The sequence below is a fragment of the Engystomops pustulosus genome, chromosome 7, assembly GCF_040894005.1.
Source record: "Engystomops pustulosus chromosome 7, aEngPut4.maternal, whole genome shotgun sequence".
Classification (NCBI taxonomy): domain Eukaryota; kingdom Metazoa; phylum Chordata; class Amphibia; order Anura; family Leptodactylidae; genus Engystomops; species Engystomops pustulosus.
The window spans coordinates 92,964,381-92,991,043 of NC_092417.1; the positions used below are offsets into that span (position 1 = coordinate 92,964,381).

At 43.9% G+C, this 26,663-nt stretch overlaps 1 protein-coding gene across 2 annotated transcripts in view; it reads left to right on the forward strand.

Moving 5' to 3' along the window:
• The first annotated feature begins 11,141 nt into the window (after positions 1-11,141).
• Positions 11,142-26,663, forward strand: part of CHST8 (carbohydrate sulfotransferase 8) — a 356,200-nt gene continuing 340,678 nt past the window's right edge. For both annotated transcript variants that reach the window (XM_072117246.1, XM_072117245.1), the window contains exon 1: positions 11,142-11,549. The gene's annotated coding sequence lies outside the window, so the exon portion shown is untranslated. The remainder of the gene's footprint in view (positions 11,550-26,663) is intronic.

Sequence of the window (26,663 nt, forward strand, 5' to 3'; positions counted from 1 at the left end):
AACCATTTCAGGTGACTACATCTTGAAGCTTATCAATAGAATGGAAAGAGTGTGCAAAGCACTAATCAAAGCAAAAAGTGGCTACTTTGAAGAACCTTTGAAGAACAAGAAAGCAGTTGTACTAACCCCCTTTGGTGCTCCAGTCCAGTGCTACCACCTGACCAGGGGGGGGGGTATATAAACCCCTGCTGGGCGGAAGCACAAGATCTTTTCTAGAGTCTTCAGAGAGAACCAGACCTCATGGTCTGTCTGAGCAGAGGAGAGAGACAGCATGTGCCACTGCTGTGTCAGACAGTGTCCTAATACCAGGAACCATGGGTGCCTCAGGCCCCTGCCTAGCACCCAGGGCAAATCCGGAGACTTAAGCCCAGAGCTGAGATCCACTGCATCAGTTTGTCCCTCCACATTTATTGCACACACCACCTTCTGTAGACCTGCAAGGCTGTAGGTCAACCCTCCGGTCCCCATACCAAGCACCATGACCAAAGTGTGCCCAAGGCTGTACTAGCAAGCCACTCCGGTATTCTGGGCCCCGGCCACCAAGAAAAGGCTAGGCCCCAGTGGGGGATGTTGCATACGGATGGCACTGTATATGTTAGTGGGTCAGTAGCTTAGGGTTAGTAGGACTAGGTATAGTTGGCTTAGTGCCCACATTTAGGTTCCTGGTGCTTACATTCACACGCTGTGCTTGAATTACATCTAGGAACACAATTCATGTGCAGTGGAGAGGAGTCTCCCGATGGCATGTGCACAATGCACATTTCTGATCACAAGCGTTTCACTGTAATGTAGATGTGATCTGGAGAAACTCCCCGCTCTGTGCTAGAATTGTCTTTGTAAATGTAATCCAAGTGCCGAGTGTGAACACAGCCGGAGGCCGCATTCTGTTGCAATTCTAATGCATTGGGCAAAACGCATATGTGTTGTGTACCAACATATGTGTTAGCGACATGTGTTTTGTCTTTCAACATTAAAGCGGTTGTCAGATAGGGCCTAACTTGCTGATCCGTGGGGGATTCTCAGTGATGGGACCCACACAGATCATGAGAACAGGGGTCTGATGTACCCCCGTCGCTCCCCGAGATGACAGCAGCAGATGGCCGCGCTTGTGCGGGCTGCCCCGTTCATCTCTGTGGAACTGAGAGAGATACTTGCTACATGGGACAACCTCTTTAACAGTAATGACTAACAATGTCACACATATGCTGCTACTAAGAAAATGTATTTACATGTCAGTATATATTTTGCCCAATGCAACCACATCATGTGAACTCAACCTGAAGCAGGTTTTGAAGCTAAAACCCGCAGTGATCATTGGAGTCAAGAGCTGCTCTCTTTTAGTGATGTGCTGGGGTTTATGGGCAGAGGTATTAGCTTGGCGGCTTCAATAGGGGGCGTAAGCACTGAGAGTGCATCATCACTAAGTACGGCCCTGCCCACAACATGGAGTATTTTATGATCTTTTAGTTGTGTTAATATCTTTTATTTTTTGTACTTTTTGCAATTTTTTTGCATACAGGCACTTTTCGTACATGAGTATAGTTTGTTGTCCACACAATTTGGTGAATAATTATAATGTTTTGACCACTTCAGTAAGTATTACAGGTTGTTTATTGCATTATACTTCACAACCACTGACATACCTCAAAATTCTGAGGTTACTTACACATTTTTTACACATATGACTTTTCCACTCTTTTTTTATATCATATGATACAATGTAACATAACAACAGGTTTATTTATTCATGCATGCATTACTATTTATTATTTGTTATGTTACTGAGATGAATTGCTGTATATGAATTGATGTCATTAATGAATTAATGAATTAATTGTGCACCTGATTTCCTGCATCTGTTGCTTCCCCGCTCATGTTCACCTTCTTGTTCCCGGTGTATATAAGTGCACTGTCTTGCGACACAATTTTAAAGTTAAATCCTGCGCTCAGTCGGAATACGTCGGATCGTTCCACTGAGCGCCCCCCCACCCCCACCGGATTTCTATTGCATGTAAGTCGGCGTGATTGCACCAAAATTCGATCGCGTGCAAAAGAATCTTCTTCTAAGTAGCTGTCACATTGGCGCAAATCCCGAAAATTTCTAAAAGCCGACGAAAGTACGATCCACGTACCCTTAGTGAATAAACCCCAATAACTCAGTTTTCCTGACACTTAGAAACACAATTTTTGATTCATATAAAGGAGGAGACTCTTTTCTTTCATTGGAAAAAATAAGTGAGATTCTAAGTGTCGCAGAGCCAGAGATACAGCACCCTGAACTGTAGCCCCCTCCAGGCTACAGGGAGAATTTGCTGCACACAGGAGCTGCTACACCTCACAGATAATGGAAATATTCACTTTATATGTTACTACATTTTGATAAGGATAATATCAACTAATATTCATGTATTTAACCCTCTCCTATCCAGAACTATCTAAGAACACACTTTCTCTTTTATTGTCTTTTATTTCTTGATAGTTTTTTTACCCTAAAATTGACTGATACAATGAACATTCAATCCTCTTCACCTAATGTCACTATTATATATTAACACCGTGACCCAGAACATGTCCATAAAGTTATATGTAACACCAAAACCACACACATGTTCTGGAATAAAGTTTTTATTTCACTCCATCCTCCATTACTTACTCTTATGTTATGATGTTCTCACTCAAATTATTATGAAGCGTAAAGGGTTCTGTTATTGTGCGGCTAATACATTGGCGACATCTAAAAGTGACTTTTATTATATCATTAGCTTGGTTTATGGATATATAGTTATGTATTTGGGTTACCATTGTGTAAGGGGGCATACAATGATATATCTTCTGCAAAAATAGTTTGGTGTCCCCTGTGGATTTAACATTCCCTTTGCTGCATATTTTGGTGAATATACACATGTGTGGTATGAATGAACTCCTCACATCTTACTGTTTTAGGAAAGTATGTTTTCTTTATATAAGTATTCTGGATTTGTACATATTTTAGAGGAAATCTAGAATTTTCATTTAAAAGTTATTCTTGTTTACATGGTGATTTCTGGAAAAATTTCATTTTGACAGAATAGGAGCTTTTTATTTTGTGTTTGATATATTTTATCCCCTAGGGGACTCAGCCTTAACCCCTTAATGACCGCCCTATCGGGATTCTACCTCGGTCATTAAGGGTACTTCTTCTGACGCGACGCCTTTCTACGGCGCCGCGTCAGAAGAAGATTTCGGGACATCGGGTCAGTATAGTGCCGGTGTCGGGCTGTGATATCACAGCCCAGACCCGGCACTAACACCGGGGATCGGAAAAACTCCGACCCCGGGTGTTTAACCCCTTACACACCGCGGTCAAGCATGACCGCGGCGTGCAAGTGTGTCCCCCGTGGATTGGACCCCCCGGTGTGCTTACCGGGGGATCCGATCCCTCCTGCCGCTGCCCCGGGTCCCGACGAGTGACCCGAGGCTGTCGGCTCCTCTTCTCGCCGGGTCCTGCCTTCCTGGCAGGACCCGGCTGTAAGTAACTGAGCATGCGCGGCATGCTCAGTTACTTACACTATACACTGCAATACAAGTGTATTGCAGTGTAGAGGCTTGAATAAGTGATCGGATGATCGCTTATTCAAGCCAAAATGTGGAAAATATGTGAAAGTAAAAAAATAAAGATTTTATATAAATTTTATATAATTAAATAAATAAAATAAAGTCCCATAATCTCCCCAGTTACACATTTAATGCAAATACAGTATATAAAACACAAAAACACATGAAAAATGTACATATTTGGTATCACCGCGTCCGTATTAATCTGTACAATAAATCTAAATCAATATTAAACCCGCTTGGTGAACGATGAAAAAAAAAACTACGAAAAACTTCCCATAATATACAATTTTTCATCAAACACCATCACAAAAAATATTCTAAAAAGTGATCAAAAAAAGCTATGTTCCCTAATATGATACGACTGAAAAGAAAAACTCTTTTCGCAAAAAATAAGCCCTCAACCAGGTCTGACAACATAAAAATACAGAAGTTATGGCCCTAAAAATTTGTCAATAGTAAAAACAATGCGATATTCTCCAATATTGGTTTTGCTCAGGAAAATTGAGCAAAGATAAGAAAAACTATATAAATGAGGTATCACCGCAATCGTAGTGAACCAGAGAATAAAGATAAAATATTATTTTTACATTACGGTGAGCGGGGGAAAAAATGCTAAAAATCCAAAATAAAAATTGATGATTTTGTTTGTGTCCCCCTTGAAATAGTTAATAAAATCTCATGAATAAGCTATAGACCCCCTAAATGAATTATCTATACATTGTATCTCATTCCGTAAAAAATAAGCCTCATATGTTTGCATTACCCAAAAAAATAAAAATGTATAGGTAGTACAATGTGACAATACAAATCTGCTGTGAATGGCGCCTCCATTCATTCTATACTCGGCCGTGCGCCTGTACAGAAGTCTACCACCACATATGTGGTATCAGTACACTCGGGAGGAATTGGGCATCAAATGTTGCAGAGCATTTCATCATTTAATTTATTCTGAAACTGTCAGTTTGGCCTAAATGAATGTATTTTCCAAAAAAATTCCATAGTTTCTAAATCACAGGTCCATATTGTTTTAACCCATGTGAAACACTTAAAGGGTTAATGGACTTAATAGAAGTTGTTTTACATACGTGGAGGGGTGAAGTTTCTATAGTGGGGTAATTTATGGGGTTTTACTATTATTTAGGCCTTTCAAAGTCACTTGGAAGCTGAGTTGTCCCTCAAAATGTGAGTTTTGGGGATTTTCATGAAAATGAGAAAAATGGCACCTAAAGTTCTGCGCCTTATAACATCCTAGAAAAGTGAGAGGATGCATAAAATATCATCCCAACATAAAGCAGACATTCCGTAAATGTAATTTATCAAGCTTTTTGGGTAGTTTTACTTCCTGTCTGGAAAGCAGAACATTTCAAACTTGGAAAATGAAGAATTTTTACAAACTTTTGCCAAATTTTCACTTTTTTTCAGAACGAATTGCAAAACGTATCACTTAAATTTTCTAACTAACATGAAGTACAATGTGTCACGAGAAAACATTCTCAAAATCACCGGGATATGTTAAAGCGTTCCGAAGTTATAACCAATTATCGTGAGACATGTCAGATTTGAAAAATCGAGTCTGGTCATTGAGCTGAAAACTAGTGTCGGTGATAAGGGGTTAAGGACGCGGCCCCATTTTTCAAATCTGCCCTGTCACTATAAGTGGTTATAGCTTTGGAACACTATGAGATATCCAGGGGATTTTGAGTTTGTTTTCCCGTGACAATTTGTACTTCAAATTAGTTAAAAAATTTGGATGAAATCTTTTGTGTTTAGTTATGAAAAAAAATAGAATTTGGCTAAAATTTGGAAAAATTCTTTATTTTCAACGTTCTAAATTCTCTACTTTTGATGCAGGTCATAGCACCCAAATAAATTCATAACTTACATTTCCCAAATGTCTGCTTTATGTTGGATGGTTTTTTAAGATTAAACATATTTTACTAGAATATTATGAGGCTCAGAATTTAGGTATCATTTTTCAAATTTTTTGTAAAATCACAAAAACCTGGATTTAGATGGACCTGCTCAACTTCTAATTGACACTGAGAGGCCTAAATAATAGCGAGACTCATAAATTACCCCATTATGGAAACTAGACCCCTCAACATATGAAAAACCACTTTTAAGAAGTTTGTTAACCCTTTAGGTGTTTTACATGCATAACTTTTTTATTTTTTGGCTGAAAAATCTGGTTAGGGGCTTATTTTTTGCGAGAAGAGTTCTTATTTTAGGGCGTGGAAATTTTTTTATCACTTTTAAGAGCATTTTTTAATAGATATTAATTAAAAACCTTTTTTTTCCGGAACATTTTTTGCGTTTTTGTCTCCGACGTTTACTGTGCAGGTCCAGTAAAAATTCTGTTCTATTATACAGATTGTTACAGACGTTGCAATACCAAATATGCGGGTGTTTTTTGTGTTTTTGTGGTTTTTATACTTCATTTAGTGTTTTTATGGGAAAGTGACATTTTAGGGGCTTATATTTTTATTTATATATTTTTTATTTATTCTAATGTGTAGTGGTTAGTGTTTTTACATGTTTTTTACTTTTCCATACTTGAACTTGAACCAGCGGTGCTCTGATCGCTGGTTCAAGTTCAATACACTACTCTACAATACTAAGTATTGTAGTATCCAGAGCATGCGCAGTCAGTTTACAGTCAGACCCGGTAAAAATTACCTCATTGATGACAGGTTCCCTTTAAGAAGCGTGAATAATTTTAAAAAAAGTACTTTTCAAATTATGACCATTCCTAACTGTCAAAGGCTATAACTTGGGGGAGATCATGCAATATCTTATTTGTCATCCACATGTATACATACTGGGGGGCATTTATCATTAGGAAATGACTGCCTTTGGAGTTCTGCTGCCTGTCAGATTTATTAGTGGCTTTGGCCCTATAATAAATCTTTCACCAGTGTATGCAACTTCAAAAAAAAAAAAAACACAGCAAATATGCCAGGAGGAGAGTTGAGTGACTGTGCGACTTTAAAAAAAATGCAAATCATAAATCTGGCTTTAAACAGTGTTGTACTTGCCATGGTTCTTTGTTTAAAGCCACTACTTTAGATTGGCCAGTGAGATTTTTTTTAGCACTAAAAGTCACAATAACCACAATGCCATTGTTTGCCGCTTCTTGATGGCAATAAGTTAAGTAAACTCTACATTAAATATCCTCCAATGTGTGTTTTCATGCCCCTGTGCCTCAAGTCCTGACTGTCAATTGCTGATAGTGTTTAGGTATACTTTTTAATCGCTTGGTGCAGTTGTCCCTTTCCAGACTGTAATCTCAAGGCTGTAACACAAAATTTTGGATGGTTCTCTACCCAGTGGTGCTCAGGGGGTCGGCACAAGAAGAAAATTCCACATATGAGTTTGCGACAATTTTCTGTCTGACTTTGCACTGAAAAAAAGGTGAAAACTACTTGCACATGTATTTATAAAGTGTTTGCGCCAGTTTTCTATGAAGATTGCACTGTTTCCGCTGCACCACATTTATTACTCCGACTTGACAAAATCGTGTTGCACACTCTTTGTTAATTGTTGCACAGATTGATTGCATTGTGAGCCTCATTGGGAACAGGGACCAATTTGGCAAGCTCTGTATAGCGCTGCGTAATCTGTGTGCACTATGTAAAAAAAGTAGTTACTTCCAGAGCAGTGCAGGGTGCACCAGATTAATGAGGAATGTGCACCAGTTTTGATTAATCTGGTGCACTCTGCACACTCCACAGGCAAACTGCACATAATAAATGTGGGCCACTATCTGAGCACAGAAGCATAAATCTAAATAATAGCCACTCATTTACTTACTTGGAGTTAAATAAAAGTACTTTATTTCCAAACCGGGGTCAGCTGGAAATATTTATTGTTAATCATTTAATTATTAATATGGCCAATTAATGCCAATTAATGTGCATGAAAACTGAAAAAAGAGATATATTAAAATGAAGTGAATCATAAATGTGTTGCCTATACTAGTGAAGCCACTGGGGCTCATGTACTAAGGGTCATGCATGCACTTTTGTTGGACTGTGCACCGTTTTCGGGGATTGCACAGCTTGCACAGGTATTTAAGTAGTGGGTGCATTGCGACTGTGTCGCACGCAACCCTTTTTTGGCGCAGATGTGCTGGCTTCCATGTGACACGAATTAGGGGACGCGCCATCGGCCGATCCAACTGATTCGGACTGAGCGTGGTATTTAACTTTCAAAAGAGGATGCTGCAAACTCTCAGCTTGTTAAACCAGAGAACAAGAGCAGTAATACATCTGTCAGAAAACAATGGTATATTCCTAATCTGTTACCCAGTGAGAAGTGCTCGATTCTGGTGCTATATCTATAAGTTTGGTTCCAGCTCTGTATTTACGTACTGAGATTGGGTCTGGTACTGCATTTACATACTGAGCTCAGCTCTGGTATTGTATTTATTTTACTGTATGTATTTTACTGCACTATGGAAGGCACTATATTGGGGGGGGGGAAGTAATGACACTGCATATACCATGATACACCCAGAAGCACTGTATTTAAAAATGCATTATTTGAAGAGGAGATGGCACACAACTAATTGTGTTGGTTATTTTTCTTTTTCTGAATGGAAATGACCTGTTAGGCCCCTTCCACACTAGCGTTGCATTTCACGTCAGGGTGCAATGCGTGAAAAACTGACATTTTTGGCTGCGATTTAGCGTTTTTCACGCGCGTGTTGTTCGCGTTTTTCTTACGTTTTTGGTGCGTTTTTCACACGCATTTTTTAAGTCAATGGGAGCATTTTTCAAAGGGACCATAGTTCGGGAATAAAATGTGTTATTTAATTGAAAAAGAATGTCTTCTGATAAGTTGCAGATGTATGGAAACATCTGCAATCTATTCTTCACTGTTCCGCGTGTATATTATCTCCCGACAAGTTAGCAGATGTGAAGAACAGTGAAGAATAGAATAAAAACAGTGAACACAGTGAACACAGTGACCACAGGATCATTTAAGATAAAAACACAGTGCAGAACACAGTGCAGAATAGATTACAGATGTTCGGCACATCTGCTTACTTGTCGGGAGATACGCGCGGAACGGTGCGAACAAAATAACATGTGAAGAACACTATATATGTGTGTGAAGAACACATTGCAGATGTTTCCATACATCTGCAATGTGTTCTTCACACATATATATTGTTCTTCACATGCTATTTTGTTCGCACCGTTCCGCGCGTATCTCCCGACAAGTAAGCAGATGTGCCGAACATCTGCAATCTATTCTTCACTGTGTTTTTCACTGTGTTTTTCACTTAAATGATCCTGTGTTCACTGTTTTTATCCCGACAAGTAAGCAGATGTGCCGAACATCTGTAATCTATTCTTCACTGTGTTCTTTACTGTGTTTTCACTTAAATGATCCTGTGTTCACTGTGTTTACTGTTTTTATTCTATTCTTCACTGTTCTTCACTGTGTTTTTTTAATTAAATGCTCGATCTCGAGCAGGGGAATTATTCATGTCACCTAGCAACCCATCCGTTTAAAACGCATTGCACTCGCATTGCACTTGCAATGATTGCGAGTGCAATGCGTTTTTGATGCGTCTCCATAGACTTGAATGGGGCGGGAAAAATGCGCATGAAACGCAAAAGTAGAGCGATTTTGACGCGCGTCAAAACAAACGCACGCACACGCGTGAAAAAAAAACGCAAATGAGGAAAGGCCCATTGGAAACAATGGTACAGAGTGCAATGCAAGTTCTGCACGTCAAAAGCACACGCAGAACTCGCGCGTGAAAAACGCTAGTGTGGAAGGGGCCTTAAACTTTTGGTAATTAGACACTCTGAGCTCAAGCTAAGGACCTGAAATGCTTGCTAATTTACACATCACATACCTTTATCCAGTTGGATGGTCACAGCTTTTATTAACATGAAGACCCTAAGGCAGTGGTGGCGAACCCATGGCACGGGTGCCAGAGGTAGCACTCAGAGCCCTCTCTGTGGGCACTCAGGCCATCACCAGAGAGGACTCCATTTATCTTCCTGCAGTCCCAGACAGACCAGGGCTTGCTGTGCATAGAGCTATTTTAAAGTGACAGTGCTACCTAGAACTACTGGAGGAGTGGGAAGGTGTGGACAGATCTGGATTATCATTGTAGCTCCTGCCCTGACATTGTGCCCGGAAGCTACAACGATCATCTAAATTTCTTCTATTTTCTGCTCTATTGGTGTCTTCAGGGTGCTGATATGAATGAAAGCTGTGACAGAGCAGGGAGTATGAATCACGATTTAAATTTATGTCTTGGCACTTTGCATTAAATAAGTGGGTCTTGGTTGTAGTTTGGGCACTCGGTCACTAAAAGGTTCGCCATCACTGCCCTAAGGTATAACACTAACATATTGACTAATGTAAGACAACTAAAACAACACTTCCCAGAAAATATGTGGCTTAGCAACCCCATCCCAAGTAAATATGTGGACCAGCACCCCGCTCCCAGTATACAGGTGACCCAGAAACCCTGCCAACAGTATATAGGTGGCCCAGCACCCCTGCTCTCGTATACATATGGCCATCAACCCCCCCCCCCCCATTCCAAGAATATATGTGGCCTATCACACTTGCCCCCAGTATATATGTATAAAATTAAAAAAAAATTATACTCACCTACCTGTAATCCCGGTAGCCTACTCACTGCTGTGCTTCTTCTCTTACAAGGCACCAGCGCCCGCCTCTCTATGACCCAGCGGTGACAATGATGTCTCTGCTTAGTAGAGAGGGCACAGGCAGCGGTAACACTGTTGCCTGCATCCAGTAATCAGCGCTATGTGCATTTTAAAGACACTCATATCTCTGATTGCTATTAAAGGCTAGGACAGGGCAGAAGCCAAGGGTGGTGCTCTAGGTGATCGCATACCTTTGCCAGTCTTATAGTACGCCTAATTTTTCATCCAGCGTTAGACACTGTGGTAAATCTGCCATAAAATTGTCTTGTCTAACTCTGCCTGGTTTACACTGCAACATTTCTCCTCCTCAGAAATTTGAGGAGCCAGAAGTCCTGGACTGTAACAATGAGTGTCTTAACTCTGGTGTCCTAGACAGTGGGTACTACAGGTGCTGATGTCGAAACGGGCGGCTCCTCAGGTTGATGGAACGTGGGTTATCCAAATCATCACAACTAGTCCTTCCCCATTAGAAGATTTGGTTGTCCAACTATGGGAGCAAGGATGTTGAAGGGAACCAATGGCGCCTCCTGTGGTGGTCGCCAGGCATCTCAGTATCTGTAACATAAAAGGAAAAGCCAGAAACAGAAAGCCCTAGTTCCCTGATCTGCACTCCCAATGTTTTGCAGCCCCCCCCCCCCCTCCTCTTTGTAGCAGAGCTCCCACTGCAAGCCCTGCACACAGTCTCCAGCTAGCACAGCACCGTCCTCTGCTGACAAGCTGCTGAGCCCCTCTTCCATCGTGCTGTCAGCTGGAGCCATCCCTGGTCCTGACACTGAGCTCAGCCTCCCTCCCCACCTTCCTGCTTGCAGCTAACTCCTGGCTGCTCAGTTCCATGAAAGCATTGTCAGCTAGAGGGCGCTGTAGGGTAAGGCAGAGCGCTTGGTGTGGACGCGCACCGGGTAAGTGCTTGGATGAGAGGCGCGTCCTGGACGCCACAGCTCATCCTTCCTCGTGTAGCCGGCAGAACCCGGGCAGTGTGTCTTGTGTCCTGCAGACCCCCAGAGCATCATTCAGTAGCGCAGCCCCCTGCAGCGACATAACCAGACAGCTGCCACTTGTCAGAACTTCATTGCGTTACAGAGGGAGGAGAAAGCAGAGCTGCACCTTGTTACCTCCTGAGGGGAGTACCCTGCACAGGATGCCACAGCAGCCCCCTGTAAGGACAAGCACTGGCCAATACCCACACCGCTGGATGTGACTACCACAGAGAGTGAGTGGCACTAGCACTGGACTATCCGGTCAACTTTACACCAGGTGGGTTCATGCATGAGACTGCTGGCGCCTAGCATGAGCACCCTTGTAGTCCTGAGCTGCACCCCTCTATTCCCACCCGGGAACTTTGAGCTGGAGAAGGGCACTGAGGGCTGGCACTGTCTTGTCTGGCATGGACACTGCCTCCTCAATACCTGGCTAACTTTCCAGTGAATATCCTGCAGGGAAAAGTTGCTAATGATAGAGGAGCAGCTAATTCCTGGTGCTGGGCACAGAGGAAGGCAAGGGGCTGGCACATATGAGAATGGCATTACTGCCCGCACAGGAGGGCACAGCAGTAGTTTGGGAGGAAAGTGAGAACTTTGTCAGGACTTCAGTCTTCATGTATGTCAGGGGGATTTGCACTTGTTACTGTGTTGGAATAGTGTCGGTTTAGTATCTGCTTAGGCTTGTGTTGTACTCATTTCTATGATAGGTTCATTTACATATATTAATAAACAATAAATATCTATATACAGGGTATTATAATATATAGCAGGTGCACTTATAATTGTCCCAAACAACAACAAATACTAGATAAATGGAGGTTTATGCAGCTTGGAGGATTTTATGATTTTCATTAGAGACTATCTTTCATTAGGAGAAAGGTAACAGGACCTAGGGTCACCCCCACCCCAATGCTATATGTATTTTAGTTTTTTAATTTTTGTTAATCTATCTTTAATATTATTGTTTGGTCATTGTTTGTATTGTCCGCTTTCTACTGCTGTAATATTGGAAATTTCTCCATTGTGGGACTAATAAAGGATAATTTTATCTTATTATGTATTTCCATTAGAAATAGATGTGTGAGTACGTGTCCACATCTATAATACCTCAGAACACAATGTATCAGTCATGGTCTGTTGTCAGGGCTACAACTCCTCCTTTTCATCCTTCACAATAGCTATTGTTGAGTATAGACATATGGGTATGTTGAATTATGCAAATAAAGGTAGTAAAGTTTGCCATTTCCATATATCCCAGTAGTGTAGTACCTTAGGGCATTGCCGGAAATGTCATTTTGCTGGCCTGGCTGAAATGTGTGTGTCCAGTAAGTCATAAAATGTTACAGGGCACTAAATCAAATGTCTTCTTAAAAGATCAATAAATTAGTGGCCAAACACCAGCTTCTTCTTCTTTCGGTATTCCCCCTTCCCCCTTGCAAGTATAGTGTCTGAGACGTCCTCATCTGTCAATTTATTAACATTTTTTTTAGTCGTGTATCTGTTTCCAGGGAAAGTTGGGTGATATACAGTGGTCATAACAAGTCCATCATGGGTTGTCCCACAACTTATACGGACCACAGAATGGCACATGTATTTGTACTTTATACCTAACTGATAATAGCAATACTGGTTATCACCTAGAAACAGAATTATAGCAGAGGTGACTTTATTTTAAGGGAACTACTAGAACTACTCAGGTAGAGCATGAAATGTCCTTTTCCCCTTTTATGTAGAATCTAGCCTATTTACCACTAACAAATCTTCTCCAGATTCATATGAAAATGAGCAGAGAAGAGTTATATTTGCCGCAGATGAGTCAAGTTTAAAGGCTGCAGGGGGAGTGTCAATTCAGGCGCCTCTATCTTCATTTCTATAATACTTAGGAACTTTTGGTGTCATATCAAAGATAGGAATCTCGTCTTTCAAAACACATGAGCAATGTTGTTCTTAGATATACAGAACATCTCTAGACTTGACTCATGTCAGGCAAAATATAACTATTCTCTCATTAATTTCACATGACTTTGGAGGAGATTTTGTATAGGTAACTAGGTGAGATTTCACACAAAAGAGAGAACATTTCACACCCTACCTGAGGGGGCTTGTAGTTTAGCACTGTAAAATCTGGTGATGGGTTTCCTTTAAGGGTGATTATATACTTATTTTTATACAATATCTATGCCTCACTCCTTGGCATTGGCAGCTGCTATGACTCTGTGCTTTCTGCATGGAAAAAAGTTCAATTAAATCAATGTCAGAAAATAGACTTTTTAATTAAAAATGTAACAATCTCTGCATTTCGAGGGGCTTTCCATCTTGTCTCTGTTCTTTCTTATGGGCTAAGAGTTGGCTCTGTTTAATTAAACAGAAGTGCATAGTGGCTTTATAAGCCTCATAGATGTTTCGATAAAGTTTATAAAGCTCGATCCCCCCGAGGTAGAGGCAGTAAACTTTTCGCCAACTCCAAGGACCTCACATAACTCTGCTGCTTATTTGCTTGTTACACCTGGATCTATAGGGAGTTGTGCTTTTAATCCCATAGCCTAAAGCTGTGTATTCTACAAAACCAATGAGCTTTCTCTCTGCAGCCAAGATCCTATATTCCTTGCTTTCCCATCTCTTTGCTGTAACACACCATGAAATATGATAGATTTTTATTGGATCATGATAGTGAAGATTGCAAGTCACAGACACTGGTGTCAGGTGTGAATTCCCTGCTGGAAATGATGGGGTTTTAATGAAAGGCTCTCTGACACCTGCTACCTGGAAACCAGCCCTGCAGAAGGCTGACGGCTTCCAGACATCTACAGATGTATGAACAGATGAAGTGTCAGCTCTTCAGCCTAGTCTTGAAAGGATTTTAAAATAGTACATGTAGATCAGTTTTAGTTTTACAGCTTTCTGATTATCAATATTATTCAGTTTCTGTTTACAAGATCTCTGCTTGATGTCAGTGCTACGACCCCATTGCATATGCATTTTTATGGAAATACATGTGATCTGTAACCAGCACCCAGTGTCTTATATTTAAAGGACACCTGTCATCAGGTCTGTGTCACTTGTCCTGTCACCACTACCTGTTGGAGCAGCTCACAAGGATCCCATCCCAGCCTTTATCTAGTCAATTCATACATTAATCATTGCAAAATCATCTTTTCTTTATTATGTAAATGAGGCTGGTCACATGGTCATAGGCAGTGATGTCACCTGTTACCCCTCCCCTCTCCTCCCCCTGCTCATGTCTTTGTGTAATGTATAGTAAAGCATTGCTGGTGTGTGTGCTGCATCTGCTGACATGCTGCATCCTTCTAATACACAGAGACACAGACATCAGCTACACAAGTACCTGACATGTTCTGCTATGCACATGTGAGAGACACAGACATCAGCTACACAAGTACCTGACATGTTCTGCTATAACATGGCTGCATCCTGGAGCTGTTGTATCTTTCAAATACACACACACACAGGCTGCAGGAGGCGTGGCCAGCAGCAAGCACATGGAGCAGCCATGACATGGAGCAGCTGTCAGTCAAGTACTGGGGGTGTGGCTGTGCCTCCCACTCATGAATAAGCTGGACAGCTTGAATATGCTAATGACTCATTGGACATTTCTAATGGCAGTTTATGAAAATATATTTAGTTTAGGGGGGTTATTTTGCCTGACGGGTTCTCTTTAACCGTGCAATTTGTTTCCACTTCTAAACGGAATCAAAGTGGTACATGTGACTGCAGAACAATAATGAATTTACAAAAATGGGTTCAAAACGCCACGTGTGCCGCCGGCCTAAGGATGATGACACACGTAGCGCTTTTTCTGCGTTTGAAAACACAGACAAAGCCGCACCCACAGGGGCAGGCCGCGGGCCGATCGCATCGCCGTTTCTATGGAAATGCCTGCGATCGGGAACTAGCTGCCGGTGTTTTGCATTAAATTAACGCAAAACACCGGCGGCTCGTTCCCGGTCGCAGGCGTTTCCATAGAAACGCCGATGCGATTGGGCCGAGGCCCACCCCGGTGGGCGCAACTTTGTTTGCGTTTGCAGGTTAAGCATGTGAAGATAATTTCTCATAAGTGTAGCCATGTTGTCCCTTAGAAACCAGATAGCTTCCTCGGATATGACCACGTCACACTCTGGCAGCGGTGGCCAGACTTGCGCTATAGAGTCCTGCCGGACCACCAGGATTCAGCAATCATTACACAGGACGGCTGTGCGACATGTAGTAACTCCCGGACATTTCATATACAGCAACCTTTTATTTCTTTGTGCACTCAATCCATCAGAGGTGGCCGTATCTGAGGAAGCCATCTCATTTCTAAGGGACAACATGACTACATTTATGAGAAATTATCTTCACACAGGAACATTTTTTTTAATAACATCCAATTGAAGAAATGTTTACATATAGCAGATTAATTAAACTGAACGTGAGTGCCCAGATGAGAATACCCCTTTAACTCATCAGTTTATATTCATGGATGGAAAATAACAGAACATATGCCACGGAGAGGTGAATAAAAAAAGAAGCTGATACAAAATGGAAAGAAAAATGAAAGATTGTAATGTATTTTTTCAGAACAGAGTACTTACCTTGGCTGGTGTCATTCTCTTTACTACTTAGGGTGCGTTCTTGGGCATGTGCTTTAAAACGCACCAGGTCTGTTTATCAATGTGTTCATGAACACAACACAAGGACCATTCCACCTGAAGAAGTGTTCTGTTATGGAATAGAGGGGATAGTGGTCCTTGTGGTGCAATTACATATCAATATTACATATCATATTTCGTTGTTTTCCCTGTAATACCAAAGAATACTTGAGCAAAACCCAGTCTTCCTGCACCCAAATCTCTGTGGTTGCGACATCTCTTTTCAAATATATCTCTTATTAATGTGCCATGGCAGTCTATATTTCATAAACAAGGAGATGTTGTTATCATATAGTCTTAAATAGAAACAAATCAGATCCCATTTTCAGTGGCATTTCAGGGAATAAAAGAAGCCCATATTTATAAACGCTTCACATATGCAGGTGTTAAGTTGGTTGGCTTTTGTGTGATGGAGGCTTAGATGGATTACTTGAATCTCAAGCTAATTCTAGGAGGGTCTTGTGTGAGTACTGGATGTAGCATGGGAGGGGGTGGGACAGTAAAACAAATCCCTAGGGAATTAAGTATTTCACCAGGAAGACAATTAAAATCTGTGTCCCTGCACCTGATGCTGCGAGTCTGGCCTGTCTCATCCTTGTTAGTTGTTTTCTCCTCATAGTAGAAAGTGCAGAAATGAGAGTGCGATCACATGGCCATCTTAATTATTTATAGGTTCACATCAATCAAGAAGTGTGGATAATTTATTTATGCATTGCCAGGACATGGTAGCTGGGCACAGAGGATTCTACTCCTTGATCCTGACCTTCCCAGCTACAAAACCCAAAAAAGCCAAGAGACAGGAAATAAACAGTTTATGTATTTGGTTATTTAGCTTTTGTTTTCTTTGAATATTTTTCCACCTGCTTGTGTACACAAGTGCATTTTGGATTAATATTACTTTTTTGTTTTATCCCAGCAGAAGCTGGATGAAGACTGGGGGAGATGTATCATGCTTATTGGATTAAAAAAGTTGCCAATTTTTGAGCGATAGGAAATTTGCACATTTTTTTTGCTATTTTTCATTATTTGCATTTCAACCCATTGTACACAAGTCCATGCAGGTCTCACTTTATTTATTTTTTCCCTATGTTTTGCTACATGTTAGTCTCATTAAGTATTTGCGCAACAAAATGCAGAAAAGCTTGCCTAGTCTTGGCTGGTGAACTTGGCTTGACACAGAACAGCAAACTTTGCAACATTTTTGCACAATGTTTCCAAATGGTTATAAAGTTACAAACATTGTTAGAATAACCAGCACAGCTCCAGTTTAACAACAATTTTAACCCTTTACGATCTATGATGTAAATACACGTCCAGGTCCATGAGTACTTCCCGCACTTATTGTGTTATTAGCCGTGATCTTAGTTGTTTAACCCAGTAGGCTATATAGTTTAAGCTACACAGAGCTCGCCAAATCGGTCCTTGTCCACAATGGGGATCAGAATCTAATCGATAAACCAGTATTTTTGTAGTGTGGGAGGAAATCAGAGGACCCGGAGGAAACCAACACAAACACAGAGAGAGCATACAAACTCTTTGCAGATGTTGATCCTGGGACTTGAACTGCAACGCTGTAGTGATAACCACTAAGCCACCGTGCTGCCCCCCCCCCCCCCCCAGTGCATGAGGTGTAGCACCCACCCCCGTGCTCACGCTGGTTTTCAGGGTCTGCCGATCGTCTCTATGCAAACCCGGGATCTGAACGAGGACCCCAGGGCTGCCTTAAGCAGCACAATGACAGATCCTGCTGTAACACACTGCAATGCCTCAGTAAAATGGGTTAAAGTCCTTACTAAACCCATACAGTGAACATTGTTAAAAAATTGATTTTTATGCATCTAACAAAACAAAAAAAGCAAGGAAAATGAATCAAAAAGTCACATTTCATTAACAACTCATCATGCAAACAATAAGCCCTAATACAGTTCAGCCAACAAAAAAATCTAAATGTTACGCGTCTTAGAAGACGGCAATACAAAAACCCTTTTTTTTCTCTCCAAATGTGTTCATTTTTATTCAGCAAAATTATTCAAAGCGAAAAAACGAAATAAATGGGATATGGTTGTAATCGTACTGACACATAGAACATATATAACATGCTATCTATGCTATACAGTGTATAAAACAACAAATAAAAGTTAACCTTTTGCCAATCATTGCCAAAAATGCATGTCCAAGCAAGTGGGTATTTCTGACACCTGGAAATGCATTTATTGTCCTGCACGAAACTGTAACTGTGACAACTGTATTAACAGTGTGCAGGAGCCTGACTGTATGCTACAGTTTGGATTGCGACTATCAAGCATGACCGTGGCTTCTATAGGGCTTCCTCACCTGCCCCACCTCAATCGCCACTCCCTGAGCGCAAGGTTTTGGGCATGCTGATAGTCTCCATGGCAGCTCCGAAGTTTAATGAAGGACCCCCGGATTGTCTTCAGCTGCTGAATGTTTTCACCAGGATCTGTCACTGTGCATGTCAGACTACCGTATGCATCTGCTTAGGCTGACTACTCTAACACTCCTTAGTATTGCAGTGTATTAGTTTGAACAAGCAATCAGATAATTGCTTGTTCAAGTTCCAGAGTGGAACAGTAAAAAAAAGTTTAAAAAGAGTGATAAACATATTTAGAAATAAAAGAATAAAGTAAAAAAAAATATATAAAAGTCCCACATTTAATAAAAAAGTAAAAATCGCCACAAAATCCTTACATATATGGTTATGTCGGTAACTACTAGAGATGAGCGAACATGCTCGTCCGAGCTTGATGCTCGGTCGAGCATTAGGGTACTCGAGACGGCTCGTTGCTCGGACGAGTATTTCCCCTGCTCGAGATCGAGCATTTAATTAAAAAAAACACAGTGAAGAACAATGAAGAATAGAATAAATACAGTGAACACAGGATCATTTAAGATAAAAACACAGTGCAGAACACAGTGCAGAATAGATTACAGATGTTCGGCACATCTGCTTACTTGTCGGGAGATACGCGCGGAACGGCGCGAACAAAATAGCATGTGAAGAACAATATATATGTGTGAAGAACACATTGCAGATGTATTTAAACATCTGCAATGTGTTCTTCACACACATATATATTGTTCTTCACATGCTATTTTGTTCGCGCCGTTCCGCGCGTATCTCCCGACAAGTAAGCAGATGTGCCGAACATCTGTAATCTATTCTGCACTGTGTTCTGCACTGTGTTTTTATCTTAAATGATCCTGTGTTCACTGTGTTCACTGTGTTCACTGTTTTTATTCTATTCTTCACTGTTCTTTACATCTGCTAACTTGTCGGGAGATAATATACGCGCGGAACAGTGAAGAATAGATCGCAGATGTTTGCAAATTATCAGAAGACATTATTTTTCAATTAAATAACACATTTTATTCCTGAACCATGGTCCCTTTGAAAAATGCTCGGGTCTCCCATTGACTTCAATGGGGCTCGTTACTCGAAACGAGCACTCGAGCATCTGGAAATGTTCGGCTCGAGTAACGAGCACCCGAGCATTTTAGTGCTCGCTCATCTCTAGTAACTACCTATACAAGAAGATTAAATCATTACTGATTAAAATAATAAAAACATGATTTATAAATATGATTTTTGTGCATCCAATCAAACAAAAAAGCAACAAAAAGTCATCAAAATGTCACATTAACACCACATTGATTCTAGTAAAAAGTACAACTCATTCCACAAAAAATAAACCTCAATACAGCTCAATCAACAAACAAATCTAAATGTTACAGCACTTAGAAGATGGGAATGGAAAAGCAAGTGACTTTTTCTCTCCAAATTCCTTTATTATTCTGCAAAATTATTAAAACATGAAAAAACTATATAAATGGCATATTGCCATATTCATTCTGGCGCATAAAATATAAATAACATGATACAAGATTTTCCTTTTGCATTGCCACCCCAAAAATGGTGTTTTTATACTCCTTGAGGGGTTTAGTTTTTAAATGTGGTCACTTTTTATGGGTTTCTCACATTTTGGTATGCTATAGGCTCAGCAAATGCCACATGGCGCCTGAAATTTGTTTCGGTAAAACTTGCCTTCTAAAAGCGGGATGTGCTCTTTTTTTGGTCCATAAAATGGTTTACATTCTCATGTGGGGCATTGCCATACTTAAGAGAAGCTGCACAACAAAATCTGAGATATGTTTTCTCATTTTATCCTGCATGAACATGTACATTTTAGGGCTAAATAAACATTTTGTTGTCAAAATTTGAAAATTCCATATAGAACCTCTTTTTAGTTTTTTTTTTTAATTTAATGCTAAAGAGGGGTGATCAGTTTGAGGGGTGCAATTTAAAAATGTGGTACTTTCTGGGGTGTTTCTAATAAATAGAAGTTTTACAAACCCTATAAATATGAATAGGCCTATAAAATAATTGAATCTCAAATTTGCGTGAAAATCAATAGTCGATCGATTTGTACAGCGCTAACCTCCTAATAAAAACCACATAAAGCAGATGTATGGTTGATGTTAGTCAGTAGCCTATTTGGAAGGTTACTCTTACTATATAATGACCAAAACATTTAGAAAATTTAAAAATTTCTAACTTTGGACCCAAAATCTCTATGATTTGTTCCCTGGGCCATTTAGTTATCTCCTTTGCTTTATGGCAAGGTGCTCCATCATGCTGGAAAAGGCATTGTTGATCATCAAACTGCTCTTGGACACTTGGGAGAAGTTGCTCTTGCAGGACATTCTGGTACCATTCTTTTATTCATGGTTGTGTTTTTAGGCAAGACTGTAGCCGATTCCCTTGGCTGAGAAGCAACCCCACACATTAATGGTTACAGGATGCTTTACAGTTAGCATGAGACAAGACTGGTGGAATCTATCTGTTAGGATCAGTGGATCCTCTGGACCACCGCGGGAGATGTAACTAGCCAACACCCGGAACCGGAGCCTAGCGGCACCTGGTTTTCACCAGAGCCCGCCGCAAAGCGGGTTGGACTTGCTGCGGCAGGACACCACTAGGACGCTCCCAGGTGTGACTAGCCCACGGTGGCAGCCGAGGTCGAGGTACCTTAGCGGATGACAACTCGTAGTCGGGTCAAGGCACAGGGTCAGGGCAGGCGGCAGAGATGCAACGTCAGGTTCAAGTCCGGGGTCAGCAACAGGAGGTCCAGGCAGGAGGGAACGGGAACACAGGCACACAGCAACAGGTAGGAACACAGGTAACACGGCAACACAGGACTCAGGAACGGGAACACACAGGAATACAGGAATACGCAGGAACACAGCAATACTCGCTAGGAAGCTTTCTCTAAGGCTAAGAGGCACAAAGATCCGTCAGGGAATGATGGGAAACAAAGGGTTATATACAAAACAGGAAATGACCAATACTAATCACCTGTGCGCTGGCCCTTTAAATCTTGAGACAGTGCCGCGCGCTGGGGAGCGGGGCCGCGCGCGACACCTAGTCCGGACGGGAGCGGGAGCCAGGAGAGGTGAGTGCACCGGAGCGGGACCGGGGCAGCGGAGGGAGGCACGGGTGCACCCGCGATCCGCGATATGGATCGCGGGGGTGCCCGCAACGGAGGCACGGGTGCACCCGCGATCCGCGATATGGATTGCGGGGGTGCCCGCAACGGAGGCACGGGTGCACCCGCGATCCGTGGTATGGATCGCGGGGGTGCCCGTGACAGTACCCCCCCCCCCTTCGGCCTCCCCCTCTTCTTCTTGGTCCCAAGAAACCTCTGGAGGAGAGTCCGATCAAAAATATTCTCTTCAGGCTCCCAGGATCTCTCCTCAGGCCCGAACCCCTTCCAATCTACAAGGAAGAACCGCTTACCCCTTACGAACTTCATGTCCAGAACCTCCTCGACTTCATATACATCTGGAGAATCAGCTTCAGGAGCCGGAGGAGGGGATTGCTGGGTGAAGCGGTTCAAGACGACTGGCTTCAGGAGGGATACATGAAAGGAGTTCGGGATGCGCATAGATGGAGGAAGGCGGAGCTTGTATGCCACTTGATTAATGCGCTTGATTACCTCAAAGGGGCCAAGGAACCGGGGCCCAAGTTTATAGCTGGGTATCTTAAGCCGGACGTATCTGGAGGATAGCCATACTTTGTCACCAGGAGAGAAGACAGGAGGAGCTCGACGTCTTTTGTCAGCCTGGGTCTTGGTACGGTCTGAAGCTCGTAGAAGGGACTGGCGGGTCTGGTCCCAAACAGCCTTGAGATCCTGCACCAGATCCTCCACCGCAGGGACAACAGAGGGGGTAGACAGCGGGAGAGGTGGGCGAGGAATACGTCCATAGACCACGAAGAACGGAGCCGAACCAGTAGATCCCGAGTCCAGAGAATTGTAAGAGAACTCAGCCCAAGGTAGAAGGTCAGTCAAATTGTCTTGACGGGCTGAGACAAAGTTGCGCAAGTAGCAGCCCAAAGTCTGGTTCACCCTCTCTACTTGACCATTCGACTGAGGGTGGTAAGCAGAAGAAAAGTCAAGGATGACCTGCGGTTGGTTACATAAAGAACGCCAGAATTTAGAGACAAACTGGACTCCTCAATCGGACACAATGTGAAGCGGAAGGCCATGCAGACGGAAGATATGTTTGAAGAACAAATTGGCAAGCTGTGGTGAAGACGGAAGACCTGGAAGGGGAACAAAATGGGACATTTTGGAAAACCGGTCCGTCACCACCCAGATGACAGTATTGCCCGAGGAGACAGGCAGATCAGTAACAAAGTCCATTGCCACGTGAGACCACGGGCGACTGGGTATCGGCAACGGGAGTAACAGTCCAGCCGGTTTGAGACGAGAGGCTTTATTGCGGGCACAGGAGGAGCAGGATCCCACAAACTCCCGAACATCTTTGACCAGGTCTGGCCACCAGTAATAGCGGGAGATGAGGGCCAAGGAGCGTTGCACCCCAGGGTGCCCAGCCAGACGAGAAGAATGTCCCCAAGACAGAATCCTCTTCCTGAGAGCAGGTCTAACATACGTCTTGCCAGGAGTCAGCTGCCGAAGGTCCACCGGAGCTGCAACAACGAGCTGATCAGGAGAAATTATGTGCCGAGGAACTGGTTCATCTCCAACAACATCTGACGAACGGGACAGAGCATCAGCCTTGACATTCTTGTCTGCCGGACGAAAATGAATCAGCAAGTTTAAGCGGGAGAAGAACAAAGGCTGTCTGGAGGTACAGAAGATTCTTGTGGTCAGTGTACACACAAACAGGATGGAGAGCTCCCTCCAGAAGATACCGCCATTCTTCAAGAGCAAGTTTGATGGCTAATAGTTCTCTGTCTCCAATGGAATAGTTTCTCTCAGCTGGGGAAAAAGTCTTGGAAAAGAAACCGCAAGTCAAAGTTCGGCCCTTGGGCCCTTTCTGAGTGAGCACCGCTCCAGTTCCTATGTCCTATGGAGGATGCGTCCACCTCCAGAAGAAAGGGTTTGTCTGTATCTGGCCTAGAGAGTACGGAAGCCGAGGAGAAAGCAGACTTTAACTTGGAGAAGGCCATTTCAGCAGCTGGAGACCAGGCACGTGGATTGGCACCCTTCTTGGTGAGCGCCACGATGGGGGACACCAGAGTGGAGAAATGGGGAATAAACTGACGGTAATAGTTCGCAAACCCCAGGAACCTCTGTATGGCTCGGAGACCCTCTGGACGTGGCCACTGAAGAACTGCAGACAGCTTCGCGGGGTCCATCTGGAGGCCTCTGTCGGAAATTATGTAACCGAGGAAGGGAAGGCAGTGCTGGTGAAACAGGCATTTTTCTAACTTGGCATAGAGGTGATTGGCACGAAGTCGACCTAGAACTTGTCGTACGTGTGCCTGGTGGGACTCAAGGTCAGGAGAGTACACCAAGATGTCATCGAGGTAGACCACGACACAAGTATAAAGAAGGTCCCGAAAAATGTCGTTCACAAACTCCTGAAAAACAGCAGGGGCATTACACAGTCCAAAGGGCATCACTAGATACTCAAAGTGCCCGTCACGGGTGTTAAACGCCGTCTTCCACTCATCACCTCTGCGGATCCGGATGAGATTGTAAGCACCACGGAGGTCCAGCTTGGAGAACACCTTGGAACCACGTAGGCGATCAAAGAGTTCTGTAATCAACGGCAGGGGGTAACGTTTTTTTACCGTGATCTTATTCAGCCCACGATAGTCTATACAGGGACGTAGGGAGCCGTCCTTCTTGGTAACGAAGAAGAAACCTGCGCCAGCCGGAGAGGAGGACTTGCGTATAAAACCCCTCTGCAGATTCTCCTTGATGTAGTCGGACATGGCTAGAGACTCAGGTACAGAAAGGGGATAGACACGACCTCTGGGAGGAGTGGCGCCAGGAAGAAGATCCACAGGGCAATCATAGGGACGATGTGGTGGTAGAATCTCCGCCTGCTTCTTGGAGAAAACATCCGAAAAGTCCCGATAACAAGCTGGCAAACCCTCCAGAGACTTGGGAGTCGAAGTCCTCACAGGTAGCGGACGGGGAATCTGCATACAACGTGAAGCACAGTTCGGTCCCCAACGGAGGATATGCCCGGAGGACCAGTCAAGTACAGGGGCATGAAGCTGCAACCAGGGGAGACCCAGCAGTAGAGCAGATGTGCTCTGGGGCAGCACAAAAAAAGAGTCTCTCTTGATGTAGGGCACCAACTTGCAGAAGCAGGGGCTCCGTGCGAAACCAGATGGACACGGAGAGAATCTGACCATTGACCGAGGCAATAGACAATGGCTTCTCGAGACGAACCACCGGGAAGTGATGCCGAGAGACCAAGGCTGCATCCACGAAGTTCGCTGTAGAGCCCGAGTCCAGGAAGGCAGTAACCTGGATCTGGGTACCGGTGCCAACGCTGAGGAGCACAGGAAGAGTCAGACGTGGAGAAGCTGTGCTTACACCTAGGGACGCTTCTCCCAAGAAGCCTAGGTGCTGGCGTTTCCCGGACATTGAGGACGGACAGGACAGGAACCGATGAAATGCTCTGGGCTGGCACAGTACAGACAGAGGTTCTCCTGTCGGCGTCTTGAACGCTCTTGTAGAGTGAGCCGGGTTCGGTCAACCTGCATGGGTTCCTCAGCAGAAGATTCAGGCGGGCCCTGGAGCGGCCTTTGGAAGACTGGCGCCAGGCGAGAAATGCGTCTAACACGGCCTTGGGGATACTCAGAGCGTAGTTCCTCAGCTCGCTCCTTAAACCGAACATCAATTCGAGTGGCCAAGGTGATGAGGTCACTCAAAGTAGATGGAAGATCCCGAGCTGCCAGTGCGTCCTTGACCTGCGCAGAGAGCCCTTTCTTAAATGTAGCGATGAGGGCTGCATCGTTCCACGCAAGTTCAGAAGCCAGGGTGCGGAATTGAACTGCGTACTCTCCCACCGATGAGTTGCCCTGACGCAAGTTCAACAATGCAGACTCCGCAGAGGAGGCTCGTGCTGGTTCCTCGAAGACTGACCGGAACTCTGACAGAAACGCAGTGAGGCTAGACACAACCGGGTCATCTCTGTCCCAAAGCGGAGTAGCCCAGGCCAGGGCTTTCCCGGAAAGAAGGCTGAGGACAAATGCCACCTTGGACCGCTCTGTGGCAAATTGCGACGGCATGAGTTCTATGTGCAAGGAGCACTGGGTTATGAAGCCCCTGCACATCTTTGGATCTCCATCATACTTGCCGGGCAAAGAGAGGCGTAGCCTGGGTTAAGCAGCAGGAAGATAAGCCGGGGTAGCAGGGGTCGCAGCGGCCGCTTCAGGAGACTGTTGCTGATGTTGGGTAGCAAGTAGTTGTTGGAGCATGGCGGTGACTTGCTCTAGCTGATTCCGCTGTGCTGCAATCTGCCGGGACTGGTGGATCACGAAGGTGGCGAGATCAGGCTGACTGGGAGAAGGAGCCTCGGCGGGATCCATGGCCGGATCTTACTGTTAGGATCAGTGGATCCTCTGGACCACCGCGGGAGATGTAACTAGCCAACACCCGGAACTGGAGCCTAGCGGCACCTGGTTTTCACCAGAGCCCGCCGCAAAGCGGGTTGGACTTGCTGCGGCAGGATACCACTAGGACGTTACCAGGTGTGACTAGCCCACGGTGGCAGCCGAGGTCGAGGTACCTTAGCGGATGACAACTCGTAGTCGGGTCCAGGCACAGGGTCAGGGCAGGCGGCAGAGATGCAACGTCAGGTTCAAGTCTGGGGTCAGCAACAGGAGGTCCAGGCAGGAGGGAACGGGAACACAGGCACACAGCAACAGGTAGGAACACAGGTAACACGGCAACACAGGACTCAGGAACGGGAACACACAGGAATACAGGAATACGCAGGAACACAGCAATACTCGCTAGGAAGCTTTCTCTAAGGCTAAGAGGCACAAAGATCCGGCAGGGAATGATGGGAAACAAAGGGTTATATACAAAACAGGAAATGACCAATACTAATCACCTGTGCGCTGGCCCTTTAAATCTTGAGACAGTGCCGCGCGCGCGCCCTAGGGAGCGGGGCCGCGCGCGACACCTAGTCCGGACGGGAGCGGGAGCCAGGAGAGGTGAGTGCACCGGAGCGGGACCGGGGCAGCGGAGGGAGGCACGGGTGCACCCGCGATCCGCGATATGGATCGCGGGGGTGCCCGCAACGGAGGCACGGGTGCACCCGCGATCCGTGGTATGGATCGCGGGGGTGCCCGTGACACTATCACATTGTCTTCTCCGAACAAGCTGTTTTCCAGATGTTCCAAACAATCGGAAAGGGGATTCATCAGAGAAAATTACTTTACCCCAGTC